The sequence below is a fragment of the Protopterus annectens genome, chromosome 13.part0 (genome assembly GCF_019279795.1).
Source record: "Protopterus annectens isolate FY-2018-M chromosome 13.part0, PAN1.0, whole genome shotgun sequence".
NCBI lineage: Eukaryota > Metazoa > Chordata > Ceratodontiformes > Protopteridae > Protopterus > Protopterus annectens.
The window spans coordinates 948,280,608-948,302,460 of NC_056747.1; positions in this window are offsets into that span (position 1 = coordinate 948,280,608).

Below are 21,853 nucleotides of genomic sequence, written 5' to 3' on the forward strand. Positions count from 1 at the left end.
TGTGTGTGTGTGTGTGTGTGTGTGTGTGTGTGTGTGTGTGTGTGTATGTGTGTGTGTGCGCGCGCATGTATTCAGGGGTCAGAATGGACTAAGATAACTATGTGTATTTGTATGTGGCTGAATGGGTGAGTGTATGTATCTGTGTGTCCATTCAAGTATGTGTGTGTGTGTGTGTGTGTGTGTTGTAGAGTGGGCAACCCCTGGTGCACTTCATAGCACATATCAGAACTGGGATCTTTTTTTCCCATTATAACATTTATATCCAGAAAACCATGCCAAAGTGGCGTAAGATGTTTTTACTGAAAAATAATCATCTTACCTCACAAAATAGATGTTTCACAGAATATTGGCTTTTATGTCCAAAAAACAACATTTTTACCAAAAATGGCCAAGTTTAACCCATCAGAACTGTTCATTTTGAGAAACAATTTGTTTCACCATCATGATGGCAAAGGTTCACATGTTTGTGAACTGCAGACAAAATAAAGAAGGTATTATGGGCAAAGAAGTGGAAGTAATTTACAGATAATTTTCATTTTTTGAGGGTCAGGGGTCAGAGTGTTATGTATGAGTCAGTAAAGAGGAATCTCAGTGAATATTTAGTGCCAAGAAAGAAATATTATATATAAAAGGGCATGGTTTCACAGATGTGTTCAAGCTAAAATAAAGTTTGTTAAAGCTTTTGGCAGGTGCTTGTTTGAACTGTCTGAAAATTCTGGGTTTGACAAAATTAAAGATGAACAAACGAGACGAACTGTTATAGGGCTGACTGATACTGAAGTGTCAAAGAAGTTACAGCTTCAAATAAATTTAACTTTGGAAAAACAATTCAGATTTTTAGAAAGGATGTACTAGTAAACAGAATACTAATATGAATGCTACAAATGGTGAAAGTGAGCAAGAAATGCAAAGAAAATGAAAAAAGCAGTGAAACTAATGATACTGGTTAATGTAAGCACATGCATGAGAAGCTGAGTGTACAAGCGTGGTAAACGCACAGCATATAACCATTTACCATGTACATGGTAAGTCAATGGGCAGCCTGTGGCAGAAGGTGAAAAAAATGAAACATAATAGGACCACAGGTATCTCTCTCTCTTTTTTTTTTTTTTTGCTCTAGAATCAGGGGTAGAGCCAACAACTAGTGTGGAACAAAGGCCCAAAGTCATGAACAATTTTCAAATGTGACTCTAATTCACTTAAAATGTTAATACAAGTTTTACATCAACTTGCATTTTCTGAAAAATAAGAAGTATGAAACTCTTAATGTCTGGCTTTATTTACTGACTATAATCTTTAGTGATTCAACAGAAAATCGAACTGTTTATGAGGGACAAGGCAAAAATTTAAGATAAAATCAGTTGCATTCTGCAAAATCAGTGACAGTTGAGAGGTATTGATGGGACATTTTGTTGTTGCTTGCAAAACGAAGCTAGTGAAAGAAGCAGCCCCAAAAGATAACCGAGAAAAGTGTTCAGACATACTTTTTCTTGGGTTCAGTGACTACTAAGCCAAAGATTCAGTTAGACTGGCAATTTAAACTCTTGAACCATGAAACTTGAAAGCTTTAAGACTGAAAAAGGAGTTGATGTTGCAGTAGTATCTCAAGTAGATTATAGAAGTGTCTCAAAGTATCCACAGCTGCATAGAAAAGAATCAGAATGCATAGCCCTGCAGGCAAACTCAGATGCATTGGTAGATTTATAGCAATATCTGAGTGAAAGTGGCACAAGTGTGAATTAGGTTTTTATGTGCTGGAAGGTCTGTACTTAAATAATCTGCTCAGCAGAACTGTGTCATGTAAGATGGGGCTAATTGCCAGAAAGAACAAAATTAATGTGCATGTGCTTATTGAAGTTGGGCTGTTTAACTGTGAACCAGTAAAGATAAAGTTAAAGCCAAAAGCTGTCCCATACACCTTGACCACTCCCAGAAGAGTACCATTTCCAGTCTGTCTCTGTAGCACAAAAGGATGGATCTTTCACTGCATCCTAGGTGTCTACAGCTCTATTAGTGGCACTGGAACTGCAACATAGGTGTCCATGGCTCTATTAGTGGCATTGGAACTGGAAGAACCAGGCAGGGAGAGAGAGGATTGAAGGGGACATGGTCCATATATCTCTCCCAGGGCTTGGAAAGGCCTGGACACACTTCAGGGCACATACTATCCATGTGATTTCTCCAGTAAAAGCCACCGCTCATGCTTCCAAGGCAGTCAAGGCTGCTTGCAGTGTACAGCCCCTGCAGACGTGACAGGACAGCCTCTGCAGTCAGCCCATTGCAAGACTCTCTCCCCTACCACAGAAGCTTAGCTGAGTGCATGCTGAGGATTAGGGCCAGCAAAGCAAAGTGTTGTCTCAATGATGTCCTCTCTGTCTGACTCATTCCCAGTGACAAGGAGTGAATGGATTGATTGGTCATTAGGACGCTGATGATCAGCAGACTGCAGGGGCAATTAATGGCAAAAAAAGAAGAGTGCCATTTCCAATACTGTCTAAAGTGGAGACAAAACCCAAATAACTACAAGCCCTTGGTGTATCTGAAAGTGTAGGTGAAATGAATCGAAGATGTGCTCCTATGGTCCAAATCATTAAAAAGAATGGTGGTGTATGAATATGCATTGACTTAAAAAGCTAAATGATGCAGCTATGAGAGAAAAATTTATTCTACCTCCACTAAAGGATATTGCACATATGCTAGATGATGCCAAAGTAGTCTCAATAAATGTTTCAAGTGGATTTTGGAAGATATCCCTCAAGAAAGATAGACAAAAGCTAACAACCATCTTTATCCTAACTGGAAAGTTTTGTTTCAGATGACATTTGGTATGACATAAGCAAATAGTTTGATGTGAAATGAGTACTCTGGTGAAAGGGCATGAAGGTGTTGTTGTCATGGGTGGTGTCCTGGTGTTTGGTCCTGATAACAGAACACATGACATAAAATTGAAGGCAATGCACCAAGTCCTTAAAAACTCGAGTTAAAACTAAACAAAAGCAAAAATGTTGTTTTGGATAGCTGAGATTAAATATTTCAGTCAAAGCATAAATGCTAGTGAAATCAAATCAGATACAAGCAAGTTCAGAGCAATAGCAGAGCTAAAAGGTCCATCTTGGTAACTATGTCAGGCCCCAGGCATGATACATTTCTTGTGTAAAACTCATATCACATCTGTCTAGAGTGCTATATCCACTGACAGGCTTATTAAAGAAATATGTACCTTGGTCATAAATGCTCAAGCCCAAGCCTTCAGTAAAGTTAAAGAAATGTCAATGACTGTGCCAGGGCTCACCTATTTTAAATATACAGAATGCTGCTACTAGCTATGGCCTAGGTGCTGCTTTACTCCATGTGGCTAGATATGTTTTACATCCTGTTGCTTGCTGCTCTGGAACACTAAACAATGACGAGCAGAGATATTCAAGAAGAGAATAGTGTGCCTGTCAGGTGTGTGATTATGTGAAAAGTTCTCCAGATATCTACTGGCGCTGGAGATTTTCAAACTCCAGCTTGACCACAGACCGCTAGTTCCATTGATAAATTCCAATAGTTTGGACAAAGTACAACCAAGTTGTCAAAGGTTGTTTATGAAACTGAGATGATTCATTGCCTGGAAAGCAGTTAATAATGGCTGACATTTATCCAGAAATCCAATATACAGCCAGATGTAATCTAATACCAAAGAAGATATTGCTGATTATGCATAGAGCATTACAGCAACTTATCCAATGACTACAAAAAGGGGAGAAAAACTGAAAGAAGCTACCAAACATGACTGTGAGTTGCAAACAGTCATCAAGTATGTGAGGGATGGATGGCCTAACTAATTGCTAGATGCTGACAAAGCATTTGATATACAAATATTACACCATTATTAGAGTGCTGTTTTCTGAATATGATGACTTGTTACTCTACCAAGACAGAACTGTTGTACCCTCTTTACAAAGAGCTGAACTATGATGGCAAAATACACAAAGGATATCAGTGCCTCACAGCCTCACAAAATGCTGTGAAAGAGCAAAGATGTCTAAATGGTGGCCAAGGATCAAAAGAGGAATTGCAAACCTTCTGTCAAAATGTCTTTTTTGAATCATACACAAACCATCCCAGAGGACAAAACCATTACTACCAACTCCTTTTCCACAAAGTCCTTGGTAGAAGATAGCGACTGACTTGCATGAGTTAAAGAAAAAAGCTACCTTGTACTAGTGGACTATTACTCACAAGATATAAATATGGTACATATACCATCCTCGACCAGCCAACAATTTATCACAAAATTTAGGACTACTTTTACCAGATATGGCATACTCTTCAGTCTGGGTACAGACAATAGTATGTTGTTCATATCTACTGAGTTCCAGCAATCTGCTGAGGTATATAGCTTAATAACGCTACGTCATCTTAACTATCCATATTCCAAAAGAGCTGCTGAAAGAGTCATCAAACCTACTAAAAAGATTTTTAAACAACCTGATCTTTACTGAGTTCATATGTTTTTCTGTGTTACTTGATAGAGTGGCACAGAAGTCAGCCATGTACAGCTATTGCTTGGAAAACAAATAAGGACTAACGTATCAATGGTAGAATCAAAGCCCATTCTAACTGAGTCCATAATTAGGAATTTCATAGATATGTACTCGGCTAGCTGTCCTTGAGGACCATTTTAACCTTAGTCAATTTCTTCTTCTTCTTCTTCTTTCAGCTTTTTCCCAGTTAGGGGTCACTACAGCAGATCACCTGTCTGCTCAAGATTGGCAGTGGAGTTTTATGGTGTTGAGTTGCCAGCCCAGTGTCCAACCTTCCACAGAAGGCACACGCAAACATGCACTCAAACCTAGGGCCAATTTAGAGTGTCCAATCCACCTACAGCATGTATTTGGGATGTGGGAGGAAACTGAAGCACCCAGAGGAAACCCATGCGACCACAGGGAGGACATGCAGACTCCACACAGAAGGCACCCCAGCTGAGGATTGAACTGGAGAACCTCTTGCTGTGAGGCGGGAATGCTAACTGCTGCACCACCGTGGCCTCCTTAACCTTAGTCAATTTCTAGTAGTGAGACTCAAACCCTGTACCTTTTCTCTGGGAGGTAAATACCTTACCATTATGCAACCTCAAACATCAAATAACAGAGAGATAAAGACTCTTCTAAGTGTTTTTATATCAAATAATATTCCACATAAACTGTCCTTCAACCAAACCAGCCAGTGTACGTTAAGCTTGTGGGTGAGAGTGCTGCTACACAAAAAATGACAAACTATGGTCCTACATGGTGGAAACCAAGATGGTGCCATTGCAAAATGTAGCCAAAGCCATATACAGGCCATTCCTGAGTAGTCTGAAGGTAAAACTCATCTGCCAGAAAGCCGTACCAGCTGTTCAAGCCATGGATGATGAGGTCCTCAGCCAATAAGTGTTTCATTTTCTTCAAACATCTACTGCAACCCCCCCCCCCCCCAATCCAAGACAGAAGTGGAAGTCCCAAATCTGAAATGTGCTCCAAAGACAAACTATCCTAAATCCAAGCAATGTTGATCTGAATGTAACTGTTCCTGATTTTACCCAGGCTGTACCAATAAGAGACACTGGAAAAACTTAAAAATGTTTTAATCATCTGTTTAACCCATCTTCCTCCACAAGTTTCAGTCCAGTTAAAATTGCTCAAAGTGGACAAGAAATATGAATTCTATTACAATAATATGAATGCAATTAATTCATGTGGCCAGATAAGTGACTAGTTTTCCTTTCTTGCATATAGACATAATTGCATTACTGTTGAGAATTGTTTGATATCTCAGATGTAGCTATTAGAAGGTTAATCTTTGTCAAAAAATGTGTAGTTTCAAAGTGCGTCTGTGCAGTTTAACAGAAATCAAGAGTGTTAATCTTAGCTATTAACTACATTTTGCAGAGAGGGTTCTCTCTTTCTCCTTATGTGCATAGGTGATGATAAAAAAAGTGCACAGGTTTTTACATGTGCATGCTGTGGATATGTATTGTGCTGCTACATCTTTAGGAAGCAATCTATCCCATGATGCATTGAGTATGGTGCACCAGATGGCGTATAGTTCTTGATGCAAGATGAAGTGGTTTTCTGCTATACTGACATTTTGTGTGTTACTAAAACTGATGATTTACTTCGTGTTGATCATCTTTACACCACCTTTCCCTATCAACGCAAACACACACACACACACACACACACACACACACACACACACACACACACACACACACACACACACACACATACACGCACACACTCACACACACACAACTGGGTAATGGTGAACACTGTGACATGAACTAAACCAGAGTTGACTGCAGACTAGCACAAAAAGCATATGAAAGTGTTCACGAGGTAAACTAGACCTTTAATGCAGTCACAGCAATGTAATCTTAATTTTAACCTATTGAATTTATATATGTATCATAGCATCTTAGCAATAATTGCAGTCTTTTTGTAACTCTACACAGCTCTGATTGTGATGCCCTGGGCAGTAATTCAGTAAAAGTTATTGAATTTATCACTAACTCTAAGACTACCACAGCTACTGAGTGAACTGTAGTACAATCTTAATTTGTTCAGTACTATTCTGGCAGCAGTGTTTTCACATTTTGTAGTGCTATGAGAAACACTATCTAACCATTCGATAGCCATGTAAGTGAGATGATCCTTGTGCTCCATGTTTAGAAAAGACAGCCACAAAGCTAAAAGACAGTTAAGCATGAGCAGTTTGGAGTAGCGAATAAACCAACCGCAGTTCAGGAAAGGAAAATACCATAATTCTGTCAAAGGAAATAAAAAAACTGAGGTCAGTGGTATTTGAAAGATTCTTCTGATAGTTTTTTATTTTTCATTACAGCCATACTCAGGCAGCATAACTTAAGGTTTTAGGTTTCACACCATGCAGTCATGTCTGTAAATTATATTTTCCATTAATACCATTTCTAAGGAGGGAAGCAGGCATACCATTTAATTCCCTTTCCCTTTAGAACTAGAAAGCCGGGGTCGGGGGGGGGGGGTACCAGTCCTATCCCACAATAGAAATGCATTCTGCAGATGTAGCTGATTGGGAGTATGCATCCCAAGGTATGTCTGCAGATATGTCTGACTGAGAGTATACATCCCAAGGTACATCTGTAGATACAGCTGATTGTGAGTAACTATCCCAAAGTACATCTGCAGATACAGCTGATTGGGAGTATGCATTCCAAGGTATGTCTGCAGAAACAGCTAATTGGGAGTGTACATCACACCTCTCAACTGTCCTGATTTTTGCAGAATGCCCAGATTTTTGGCTCATATTTTTGGTCTGCTCCTCATAAAATTTGTAGTTTTCTGGCAAATCACTGGGATGATCTGAGGATTGAAGTCACTAAATAATGCCATACATTTGGGTTTCAGACTTCAAATCCTTCAAAAAATGTATGTTAAAACAAATCATGTTACTCTAGCAACTTTCTAAGTTTATAAGAGCAATAATTAAAAAATATCCTTTTTTGGGCCTTTGTCCCCTATTTTGTTGGGCTTTGTCCAGATTTCTTGGACTAAGAGGTTGACAGGTATGGTATACATCTCAAGGTACATCTGCAGGTTTGGCTGATTGGGAGTATGCATCCCAAGGTACATCTGCAGATATGGTTGATTGGGAGCAGGCATCCCAAGGTACATCTGCAGATATGGCTGATTGGGAGTATATATCCCAATGTATGTCTGCAGATATGTTGATTGGGAATATACATGCCAACGTACATCTGCAAATATGGCTGATTGAGAGTATGCATTCCAAGGTACATCTGCAAACATGGCTGACTGGGAGTATGTGCATCCAAAGATATGAAGATTTCGGTAATGCAACTCGCATGAGCATACTATTCCAAAAGGGATCCTACAAGGGGGTAAGTACTGTAAAGTTATGCCTTATTCTGAACTCTGTAATGACTTTATGACATGACCCAGTACTACTACAATATTAGTCACAGAATGTAAAACCATATGAGATGTAGACATAGCACACACATATATGTGGATGCATCAGTGCATCAGTGTATATGTGTTGCAGTTGTAGGGGTTCCTAATGTAAACAATACTGCCACTGCAACACACTGACTGGACCACTTGTTGTTCTTTGGTTTAAGAACAAAAAGTCTTCTCTTAGGATCATAGGATCATCAGAGGATTACTAGGCTATCGACCCAGAGGTCATTTTAAGCCTAGCCATTTCAACCCAATGTAATACCGTAGAAGTACTAGTCAATACCCAAGATTGCATTTAGTGATGACTGCCCATGTCCAGGAGAGTTGTGAGCACTATCCCCCATAAGAATTTATGGTGCCCCATCCACTCATCCAGGTTACTGTTGAACAGTGTCATGAAGGTGCCCTGTTTTACATGAATCGGTAGCCTGTACCAGAGATGTGGCAGTCAATGGGATATAAATCTTTCCCTCCAGCATGTCCTATTTAAGTCGCAGGCCATCTTTAAGTCCCTGGAATGGTTAGCCCTAGACCCATTTGATTTACTGATATGCAGTAAGTTCATTAGGTTTGGGTCTTGAGTTGCTCTGTAGGCCAGGCATAAGTCTCCCCTAAGAAGTCTATATGATACAGAGTATAATGACAGGGATTTTAGTCAGTCCGTGTAAGGTTCATGCTGGAGGCCGTTGATCTTGTTTGTTGGAAACCTCTGAGGTCTCTCTATTTGCTGTAGATGCTTAGTATGGTAAATACTGAATTGTGGGCCAGATAAATGCTGAGTGTAGGGGGTTTATAACTTCTTTTGTTCTCAAGATGATGCCTTTACTAATCAACTGAGGTACGTGGAAGGTTTTCCTTACAAAGGTAGACATATGGTGGTCGGAGTTAAGGTTGCTGTCAACCTGTGATCCCAGGTCTCTTACCACTTCATGGGTACTTAGGGTATTGTTATTAATTTGTTTGTGATGAAGGGAATCATGATGCATTTCTTTGCATTCAGTTTGAGACCGTGACTAATACATCAGTTGTTGGTCTGTGTGAGACCATCCTGGAGTATACTGACATCATTTGGGGATTTAATGATTGCACCTAGTTTGGAGTCTTCTGAAAACTTTGTCAGCCACAACCCTTTAGTTTTGACCTGAACTACTGAGAAGTATATACCAAACATTAGGGGACCCAGCACTGACCCCTGTGACACCCCATTGGTAACAGGTCTGATGGTTTATGTGGAGTCACCCACTTTGATAGTGTGTGTCCAGTTTGTGAGCCAGTTGGCAACCCATCTTACAAAAAAGTGGTTTACATTCAGTTTGCTAAGTTTATTGGTAATGCCTGAATGTGGGATTGTGTCAAAAGCCTTTGCCAAGTTGAGGTATGCTGTGTGCACAGATTTGCCCTCATCAATGGCCTTCATCACACTTTTAAAGAAATTCATCAGATGTAACAGGATCTGCCCTTCACGAAGCCAAATTGGGTAGGTTCCAGTGTTTGGAGGTCACCTATGCCTTTATTTATGAGGTCCGTAATAATACATTCAATGGCCTTACAGATGTAGCTGGTCAGGCTTGTGGGTCTGCAATTCCCCATCTCTGTTGCTCAGCCACCTTTGTGGAGGGGAATAACTGTAGCTGTTCTCCATTTCACAGGAACATATCCTGTGATTAGGCTGTGATTGAAAAGGGTACCTAATGGTGATGTTAGTTCATGTTTTAGCCTGTTCAGAAGACAGCCTGGGATGTCATCTGGTCCTATAGAGGCTATGTTCTTTGCCTTGGAAAGGGCTTTGAGGACCTGCTTTACAGATATGTAAGGTGGAGGGTTTGTTGTAAGTTAGGAGGAGATAAGGGAGTAAAAGTTTTGCCAAACCTGTCCGCTAACAGTTTGCTATCTCTGTGGGGTCAATGTGTGTGATACCATTGGCCACCAGTTCTGCACATGCTTGGGTCCTACCCTTTAGGTTATGTACATAGCTGTAAAAGGCCTTATGGTTATCCTTGGCAGTACTTGCTAGGTTTCTCTCAAAGGAGCGCTTGGATGATTTGACAAGTTGTCTTATTTGTCTGTTAAGGTTGAGGAGTGTGCTTTTCCATTGTTGGGTCCTTATCTTTGTTTTCTTGGATAGCAACTTTTTGTGTTTATTTTAGAGTTTGTTGATGCTGAACACCTCTAAAAATGCAGCATAAAGCAATTTCTTTCAATCACTTTTGTACACAGTACATCTCTCTTTGAACTGAATTGCATTGCTATATGTCCCGTTTCCATATGTAATGTCACAGCACTTTGTTAGTTGCACAGTAACATATCATGTCAGCAGCCATGTTGTGCTGCTGTCTTTAAATCAGGAGTTATCCTTTTCTCTATATTCCTCTGTGCAATAACCTTAAGCTATTTATCTCATAACTCAAAATCCTGCATTTGGGCTTCAAATATGCTTAGTTCATATTTAACTAGAACAAAATGTTTACTCTTACAGGTTTACACACCTTCTAAAACCTAAAAAAATAAAAAGAGAATACCATAATAAGTAACTGTTTCTGATTTGGTGATCTATGAAATGCTGCACAGATAAAACATTTAAAAGATCAAACAGAGGAATCAACTCTTCTGACTCCTGATGAGTGTGAGTCTGATAAATAATTCACCTTTTAATTATTCTTGGAGACTACATGTGAATATCAAACCCACACTTCATTGTATTTGCCTTTTCAAGACTTATACATCTAGCCACCACTCTTATGAAAGATAGCACTTGACCAATGCAAACTCTTTCTCACCTGGGCCTGCAGTGGTTTCATCATAACTTGAGCTTGCATCTCCAGTAGCCATAGGGAAATGGGTTATCTAAGCTCTAGCCCCTTTGAATTCATTGTGATTACCACAAAAATATTCATTCAGACCAGTAACAAGGGGTTCAGTCCTGGGTCCTCTCCTGTTTGGTATCTACTTCTCTGAAGTACAGGCTAACACAGAAGGTCTTTGGCTGATGAAGTTCAGAGGTGACTGCAAACTAGGAGCCATAATCGAAACTCCTAACTATGTGGACATCCTACAAAAGGGCATCACTGAGACAGATGCCTAGTGTCAAAGCCATGCCCTCAAGCTCAATGCCAAAAAGTGCATTGTCATCCCTTTTGGTAAAAACTCTGTACCCATGAAATACCACATAGGCGGTAGTCTACTTAACACCGAAAGTGTGATAAGAGACCTTGGGATACAGGTGGACAGTAGTCTCTCCTTTGATAATCACATCACCACAGTAGTCAGGAAATCCTTCTACATGGCACACCTCATCACAAAAGGTTTCTCATCTAAGAAAAAAAGAGGTAATTGTTCCCCTCTACTCATCACTCATTAGACCCATTACAGAGTACAATGCCCCTTTTGGTATGTATCTCACAAGACATCTACAACAACTGTAAAGACCGCAGAAATACCTCACAAAGAGGATTACCAACCTCAAACAGATGCCCTACGCAGACCATCTCAAAAAACTTCAGCTTTACTCTGTCGCATATCGCCTACTCAGAGGCAATCTCTGCCTAGCATACAAAGCTTTGTCTAACCCAGAGCTGTTGGACATGCTCCACTTAAAGAAATCTCCATCCCTCTGAACTACAGGCTCTAGGGACCTAAACCTTGTCACCACAATAAACAGAACATGCTGGAGGGATAGATTCCTGTCCCAGAGACTTCCCATACTCTGGAACAAGCTACCTACCTATCTATATCAAACAATCTTGATGATTAGATGGGAAATAGGAAATTCACCCCAGGGATCACTTCTGTGGCTCTGCTCAACAGGGGTACAGGAAAATAATTTTCTTGGGTGGTGAAAGCCAGGGTATCTTTTTGGCTAGGCGTATATAGGCTCTAGGGCCAATAGCCTAGTACCTACCTATGAACCTATGTAAACTTTCAAGTTAGCATTTTCCTCCTTCCCTAGCCAGGTACAAATTACATGGTGCATATAAACCCTATTTCTGAATTTTGACAAGTCATTGATATTGCGGTCTCTTCTGACCCTCCTCCCAGGACAGAGGAGGAGACTAGCCTTCCCTAGATTGATTCAAACAGCTTCCAAAGCCTAGGTTTAAATTCCAAATACTAGAGGCACAATCAAATGTGCTGGATCTGTGTCTTGGGCTGGTTAAAATGTACTTTCAAATTTGTTCTACTGAATTGTAAGAACTATAGCTAAAAGTACTTCCATTTAAACTTTTTATTTCTTAGCCGCATATTAAGTGAACTTTGCTGAAGTTCTGAGTTGAAAACAAAAGCTGCATTATACTTTATGCTAAAAGAAAAGACTGATGATGTTAGTAAATAAAAGCTAGCTCAATAAGCCATGCTGTCATTTGTCCTAAATAGCATGAATTAGCAACATCCTGCTAAACAAACGTCTTTTTATTTAAATAAGGTATAATCATTTCCAGTTGTGTGCTACCATTATGTTATCTAATTTATTTACAAAGTCAGTAATACACATGGGCTGGATTCAATAAACTCTACACGGCTCAGTCATGTTGTGTTCGTGTTGCTGCGTGGCAGGCACATAAGAGTGCGCCAATTTGTATTCACTAAATGGCTCTTCACAAAGTGTAGAACTGCACAAGCCAGATAAACATCATGGCATGCTAAATAGTGCATAAGCAGCTGAATTATATGTTAATCTACCAATCCAAGATGGAAAACCTATTCAGGCAAGCTATAATGGAACTGTACACATTCAGTATAGTTATCTGCCCTGTACTCCAAATCCTTTTGGAATACAGCCACAGAAACTACAAAGGAAAGAAAGAAAGAACGTTAGGGGCTGCTGCTGCTCTTGTTCATGCGTATGTGCAACAGGCTCAAGTCTATTCTGCTGTTGATGATGATGATGATGATAATCCTTGGGCAAGAAGTAGAAGGGTATTTAGACCATGGGCAAGACGTAAAAGGGTATTTAGACCATGGGCAAGAAGTAGAAGGGTATTTAGACCTCATTTAACTTTTCATGGTCTGCATGAAGTGAAAATAGTAGAGTGTTACAGGGTGGATAGAGACACACTCCAGGAACTCTGCAACCTCTGTTGCCTCACCTGAGACCAAGGGTAAACCATGGGTAACCAATATCAGTGGAGACCAAGGTATGTGTAGCACTTACAATTTTAGCTACAGGAACCTTTAGAGACCCACAAGGACATTTAGGTATCAGTATCCAGGATTGCACACCAGTTCCTGAAGGCTATGTTACAGTATACCAGTGACTATATAAATATATATATATATATATATATATATATATATATATATATATATATATATATATACGTGTGTGTGTGTGTGTGTGTATATATATATATATATATATATATATATATATATATATATATATATATATATATATATATATATACATATATATATTTCCCCTGTAACCCAGAGGACAGAGTTAGACCTGAGCTGTGCAAGAATTCTACCCCATAACACACATCCTTGCAGTCTTGGGTATAATAGACTGCACCCACAGTGAGATCAAATCATCATCCAGGGATCAGGGAAGGGTCTACATCAACAGAAATGGGTTCCACTTAATTAACTGCCAGGTCTTGTGTAATGCTAGGCGAATCATCCTGAATGTGTGTGCTGTCAACTCCAGTAGTTACCACAGCTCCTATATCTGGCACACCTCACAGCTCTATCTGAGGTCTTCCACGGGTGATGTTCCACAAGGCCATTTACTGAGGAATGCGGGGGATGCATTGGAACCATAACTCTGATGATGCCTGACTGTTAGCAGGCGAAAGCGCACAGTCTGAGGTGCTTTGTACATGTTGATTTCTTTATGTTATTAAAGGATAATGTTTTCTAGCTACACGTTGGTTTGGATTTCTTATTTCAGCATTGGAACCATGGTTGATGATGCCCATCAGAAATGCACACACACTCATGGAAGAATGCTGTAATGAGGCACACACTCAAATAAGAAGCATCACAGAGCATTTGTTTGGGCTGCTGAAGTCATGGAAGGTGTGCCCATTGTCAACATAAACCACTTTTAAAAAACACTTCCCATTTAAAAGAGAATGTTAGGTCCCCCCAAACCTCCAACACAAATAAAAGTGTCTGGACAAACATCAATTCTGTCAACATTCCTATACTCAAGACTGCAGTTCTGTCACTGTTTACTGGACAGTTATTATTGCTAAATAGTCAAGAATGCAAAGTAGAATGCCAGTCAATTTTCACTGTGCCCACCACTGTTGTGGAGGTTGGCCTGGGACATCTGAGAAGCCTAACAACACTATTAGCCTCATGTACAACACCTTGCAATGGATGAAAAACACATACAGTTGTCTCCAATATGAGGTGAAATTGCAAAAGCAAATGGTAACAACATATTGTGCTATAAGCTTCCCATCTCACAAATATAAAGCCCTGCAAGAACTGCCTGTGCCAACAGTGAAGTATAAGAAATGCATATAGATCAACCTTTATTTTTCTACTGCCTGTATAGCTACATTTTTAATGTTAGAATATAAATACATATGAACAAGAAAAACATATCTTAGCAAAATATGTGCTTCTTTGTAGAAAAATCTCCTTCAAAGAAATAGCAGCTGCAGCCTTCTCTGTCTCAAAATATTCTCTTCACTTTCAAGTTCCGAACCTACACAGTTATCTTTTTATAGTGTAGCTTTAGCCCTCTGAGCACTGTGGATATGCACTATGAGGTATGAACTCTTTAGAATTTCTGAATACCGAATGTTTGACTTTGTGTAGCACATGTAAACATTGTGTAACTTCTACATAATTGCTAGGTGCTAATGGCTTGCAACTGTAAATGATTGGTTTGACTGAAGAAAACACGGTTATTCATAGACACCCTTCCTTGAAGTGGGTGTGTCAATGAAGATACACTTACAAGGTGTGGAACTAACTATAGTGAGCTTTTAAACAAAACCAAACACTCCATATGTATATTTCTTTGCCATAATAGCAGTTTCCTGTCTTTGCTGAAAGCTGTTGTTCACTGTCATATATTTGTATCACACCTTAAAAGAAAAGTGAAAGGATAAACCTAGAATACTGAGGAACTACTCTAAGGCTAATATCTTGCTATTAAGTGATAACCCAGCGACATTTCAAGCCTCCATAAACCCAGAGAACACTGTTGCCTATGCAGAACTGTTCACAGAAACCCTATACCAACATGTTAATAGCTGCACAGAGGCAGCTGTACCCACCAGGAAGAAGTACAGAACTAACTAAAAAAAACAAGCCACCCTGGTAGAATCACAAAATCATTAGGCTGCATAACAGAAGAAAGAAAATCATGGTAAAAATTAGGCATTGCAGCACCCATCAGGATAAATGCACTCTCATCAAACTAAACAAAAAATTCAGAGGACAAATAAAGTCTACTAAACTCAGATTAAAGGTAAATTTGTCATCCCAGGCCAAGGACTACCACAAGGCAATCTTTAGCTATGTCCACAACTTTAAAGGCAATACACAATTGTGTGCAGAGCTCATTGTAAATGGAGCCACCTATACTGAGCCAGAAGATATAGAAAACATACTGGCCAATAAATTCAACTCCAACTTGACTCTTCTCTCCCTCTCAACTTTCCCTCAGGAAATACCATGAAATATAACTCCCTCTTCTATCACTAAAGAATAGGTCCTTAATGCTCTCTCTAAGGCCAAGAACACTGCATCAATGGACCCAGACAATATCCCAGGATGCCTTCTGAATAGCATGAAACATGGCCTATCAGGCCCTCTGGAATTGCTATTTAACTGTAGCCTCTAAACAGGCTTTGCACCTCATGAATGGAGAATGGCAACAGTCATCCATCTGCACAAAGGTGGGCCATCTAGGGACCCTGGAAACTGCAGACCCATAACTCTCACTAGTCTAGTCTGCAAAGCCATGGAAAGAATTATCATGTAAATCATCAATAATAATATAGTAAACATCCAGACACTGGACCCAACCCAGTTTGGTTTTGTAAAGGACAGGTCATGCCTACTCAACCTGGTGGACTTCTTTGAGAAGGTCACCAAAGCAATGGATGAGGGCAAAATGGTTCACACTGCCTACCTTCACCTGGCCAAGGTATTTGACATAATACCCCCTTAGGTATTGTTGACAAACTCAAGAGGTTAAGTAAAAACCAGTAGTGGGTAGCCAATTGGCTCACAGACAGGACCAAGAATTGCGGAGTCCACCTCTACAAAGAAGCCAGTAACAAGTGGAGTCTCTCTGGGATTGGTCCTTGGACCGCTCCATTTTGGCATTTACTTCTCTAAAGTCAAGGCCAATATCAGTGGTGTCTGACTAACTAAATTTGCAGATGATTGCAAATTAGGAGCTGTTATTAAATCCCACACTGACACAAATGTTCTCTAGGAAGGGCTGACACAGACAAACAACTGTTGTCAGAGTCATAGACTAAACCTAAATTTCAAGAAATGCATAATAGTATCCTTCTGGAAGTCATCCACCCCTGATACCTATCATATTGGCAACATACCTGTAAGAGTTAACCCAATAGTCAGGGACTTAGGGACACACATAGACAGTAATCTAGCCTTTGACCACCATTTGTCTACAGTAGTGAGGAAATCATTCTATGTTGCACAACTTATAAACAAAAGTATGGCATTTAGGTCCAAGGAAGTCATTGTTCCACTGTATTTGGCATTCATCAGTCATTGAGTACACTGCCCCCTTTGGCATGTACCTAACCAGGCATATCCAACAATTAGAATGTCCACAGAGGCTTCTCACTAAAAGAATACAGGGCATAAGTAGAAGGTCCTATGCAGACCCCCTCAAGGCCCTATCCCTGTATTCTGTCGCCTACAGGCTGTTGAGGGGAGATCTATGCCTGGCAGACAGGGCATTGTTGGACCCACTCTGATGGACCTCCTGTATATCCACAAAACAAGCAGTACTAGAATTACCCATTCTAAAGACTTAAACCTTGACTGTGATATAAATAGAATCCACTGGAGATACAGGTATGTATCCCAGCGATTACCCCTTTTCTGGAACAGGCTCCCCACCCAAGTGAAGCAGAGTTCCACACAATTCAAGTGCAACTTGGACAATTGGATGGGCAACAGGAAATTCATCTCTGGTTTGGCACCCATGTCTCTGATGGACAGAGACAACATGTAAATGGTTCAACTCCCAGGCCCCTGGTTGTAAATATTTCATCTCCCAAGCCCCTGCTTACACTTATCAAGGATACCAGAACTTGTCAGAGATTGGGAATGCATGGCTAGACTTAAAAAGGCCCTTGTGGTTGTTAGCCTAGTAAACATCTATGAACCTATAAACATGATATGTATAGAGATTGTATGTCTCATAGTAAAGCAATGACAGGGGAATGATTCCCAGAAAACAAAGAGAAGACAGAGCTACAGTTTTGCAAACATATTCATAAATATTGTGTGATTCCCCCATTCCACTAAATATGTTATCTGCACATGTACAGTCAACTGAGAATGTCCAACTGTATGAATTATTTAATACTGGATATGAAATGTGAATTGCTTGTATGCACATTATTTGATTACTAATGCAAAGCTGTGTCTGTGGCAAAGAGAGCTAACCTATTACAACTGTGCTGTATAAGTACAATAGTCTGACTGATGGTTCAAATCCAGACCTAATTGTGTAACCTTTGCTTCCCTTTTTTATATTTTATTTATTTATATATTTATTTATTTATTAATGCCTTTACCATGTGAGCTGTGCATGGCATAGGGCAAACAGCTCATTGCTTATGGAAAAATTAAAAAATGTAATTTCAGTCAACTTATAAAGTGCAAACACCCTTAGCAGCACTGCATAGTGGTCAGCACCCTGGATGATAATGACTGCAGAAATTCTACCTCTTAGATGACTGTCTCTGTGGCACAAGGTGTAAATGGAGTAACTTAAAAAAGGGAGAACATAGGGTTTGAGTCCCCCAGTACATATGTTTAGTGAGGGATGTGTTCGCTATTGCCTTTTCCATTTGCACATTGTCGACCTGAGCATAAATATGGTCCACTGCCTAAGGAAAATAGTGAAAAATTTAATCTGGTGCACCTTCCTCCACACAAACAGGCTCAGCAGCAATGTACAGCAGTCAGCACTTGAGACAGTACTGAGTCGAGAAGGTAGACCTGCTGCCTAGCTTTCCCTGTGGCACTGGGTATAAGTGTAGTAAGTCTATGGTGAGAACACAAGTGAGCCAGGGTTCAAATCCACCAGACACTACATTTAAGTAAGGGTGTCACACACTCATTGTTCCCAAAACTTTAATTATAAATGTAATACTGCATACTATTAGCTATATATAGTAGGTTGATTGACAGAAAGTTATCATTACTGCTTGCATACACATATTTTTGTAGGTATCATAGCTCATTAATGAGTGTCATATGAACCCCAGTTGATTATGTGTGTAACTGGTTTAGCATGACAATGTTGATTACGTAATACAAAACGTAGTTGCATACCTTTGATGGGGTCTATATTACGTTATTGAATACTAATGTATTCTAAAATGTAATAGTCGATCCATAAATGTTGAAGTCGTAAAACTTTGAACATGTAAAAAAATACAAAAACCCACCCAAGCAAACCATTTAAACACTGTAAGCAAGGGGGCAAGCCCCCTTGCACCCCCACACCCTCCGCTACTTAAATATACCAATTCTGAGATCGCCATACAGTGCAGACAATGGAAAACTTCCATTTCCACACTGTATGGAGATCTCCATTGAAATGTTAGATGTTTTATGACTTTGACATTTACGGGTCGACTATTACGTTTTCGAATACATTAGTATTCGATAATGTAATATAGACCCCCTTTGATGGACACATTAGTTTACTGATAATCATCTAGACCCCTACAATAACCCAATTAGAACTGTAAAACAGAATGCATTGTGAGGAATGCATCCTAACTCCAAACTCTAATACTAAATGTATGCTAGTCTGTCCATTTCCAATATATTGTTAGATATTAGTCCTGTCTCACAGCTGAGAATGCATGAACCAGGACCTTTTAATGTAATGAAGTATAGCACTAGTCACTGTTTAAGCTCTATATCTTTAATGACCACAGCTGACAAACATGTCTTATGTGGCAATAAGGAAAAATCACCTGTGTTGAAATTTATGCATTCGCTTTTACATAGGTTTGAATCCTACCTTGAACAAATGACTTTTAACAGTGTGAAAGTCCCAAGAAAATATGGGCCAAGTCATCTCACTGATCCCTCCAATGTCAAGGCTTAAGAGATAAGCCATTGAGCATTTCAATGTTGACCACTGGACAAAGTGTAACCAGGTACAGCATCATGGATGCCAAAGATTACTGCCAAGTTTCACATCATCATTGATGTTTTACAAACTCCCATCTTCTTTGTTTGGCAATGTCTCTCTTTGCACACCTTTTCGCAAATGCGGTTAGCATGGTTGTGTGTGTTTTTGCACTGGTCATAAAATGCGAGAGCACATATTGTCAGGAAACCATTGCTACTGTTGTTGCAGGACCTCTGCAGACATGGCAGGTGATGGGGATGATGGTGCCAAATTCAGGGCACAGAGGTGGGGTGTGGAGGAGTCCATAATCTTTCTTGTACTCCTTGTCAAGTGCTACAGTTGGACGTTGCTACCGGGAAGCTACACTGGGTTTCAGGGCTCCCTATTATGCTGTCGCAGATGCAGGTTGTCAAATGCATCTTTGTCGAACTGAAAAGAGCGAAAAGGCAAAAGCGGCTTTTCAGCAAATTCTTTCCCTGGGAAAGAATTTGCTTGGCTGACTTCACTACTTTGCTGTTTTTGGCACTGTAGTGCAATCTTGGAGTTGGTATATTTAAGTAGGGGGGTGTGGGGGGCAACAATGTTTTACAGGGGGGTTTTATATTTTTTTTTCAGAACAGTGATTTTTTTTCCCTTTGGAAAAAACTGCTGTTCTGAGGTTTCGATGCTGTAAGCTTTCACTTACATGGGGTCGATTATGTGTCATTCGCTCTTCTGAGCATGCAGTTTCATAATATAGACCCAGGTTTCAGTACAAGGCTGAGGCTTGGAACAACCTAGCCAAGGCTTTCTCTAGTGCAACTGGCGCACCATGGACTGGGGAGCAGTGTAGGCACTACTACAGTGCCCTTAAGAGGTGCAAGCAGGCACAACTCAACCAATTCCTGGATGAGTTTCAAACTGCTAACACCCCTCAGTTGTGTAAGTATATAGATCATGCAACTAGAAAAGATATGGAATGGAATAGATAGCCAACACCGGTATGCATAATCCTTTCATGTCTCTTCTTCTCTCATTCTCTATTTTACAGCTGCTGAGGAAATCACTGCAAACAGGGAGGCACATGTTGAGAGACTGGTGCAACTCAGAGAGGCAAGAGGCATGTCTGCAGCACAACCGACTGATTATATTAATTACTGTGATTCCATATATCAGTAGCAACTTCAGCATGCATACCTTAACTGTAACAGCAAACATGCATCCTTTCTCCTGCACCTGTTGGTGATTGTATTAGGCAAGTGTGGCAATGTAGTCAGATTTTGTGGGTTCAATTCCCACAACTAACTGATAGAGTCACATTCAAGTATTATTTTTACAGTTGAAATGAAGCAATGTTGGCTTCAATGCCATGCTGTTAACTTACTCTGTAGTATCTTTGAAAGCATCTATGGAATATGTGCATATTCCAAGGATTACTTGTAACAATTCACAATCAGTTTTGGGAGTATGAAAGCTCTATAGCTAGGATAATAATAAATGGCTATTCATTGCAATAAAGAATGAATGTGACATATCATGGTTCTACTCAACCCTTTTCTTTTTTGTCTCACCCCACGTTTCTCTTTTTTTTTTTTGCTTATCTTTATTTTTTGGGGGAGGGGGGAGCTACGTGGAATTACACCATTCTGATGTCACACCTTTCTGCCAACAAAACAAATGCATTTCAGCTCAGGGAGGTGGACCAACTGCATTGGCTCAGCCTGCCAACCCCACCACCAGCTGCTGCACTAACACCTAGCACCTCTGGGATGCAGTCTGGCAGTACTGCCTCCACAACCCCTGCCATAACTGGTCCATCCTCATCCTGTAGCAGTGCCCTGGCTGGTGATGCAGCGGTACCCTCCAGGTGTACTGGTGGAGGTGTTGATTATCATGCCAGGAGCTGCCAGGGATGGTGTGAAATCTAATAGAGATTGGCCTTGAATCCCACATCAGCTGAGTGGAGAAGGTGTTCCTAAAAATTAAAAAAAGACTCCCACCTCAAGCAGTCTCACAGGCAACTGAAGAAGGTGACAGTGATGGCAGTTCCAAAGATGAGGACTAGATTCTCACTGTTCCCACTCTTGATGGGCATGTGCCTCTGATGTCCCGTACCTATCTCCAAGCATGGTGTCCCCAACCTTTTTGTGTCCATCATGATCCCTGTGTCTGTCTTGCATGCTCTGTTAGACTGCACCTTCTTCATCACCTATCCTACTTACTTGACCTTCATATTCCTAGGTCCCTTCCCCAACATTCCTCTCTTTTTGAAAAAAAATCTGTACCTGTCCCACAAAAAAAAAAATAGTCCCATACATAGCTCACCACTTTGCATATGTAATTTTACAACACACTTGACACACTTGACTTGGTCCAATTGGCTATACAACATTGTTGTGTTGTTGCTGCCACCCATCCATGTTCTGATGACAGTCCAAATTCATCAGCTTTTGTCTACCTGTGTACATTACTGTGGTGAAGAAGTGGATATCTATGGTTCTCTCCCAATCCCCTCCTGAAAATGCCTGCATTACTTCCCCTTTTCCCTTCCCTCTTCTTGTCTCCCCAT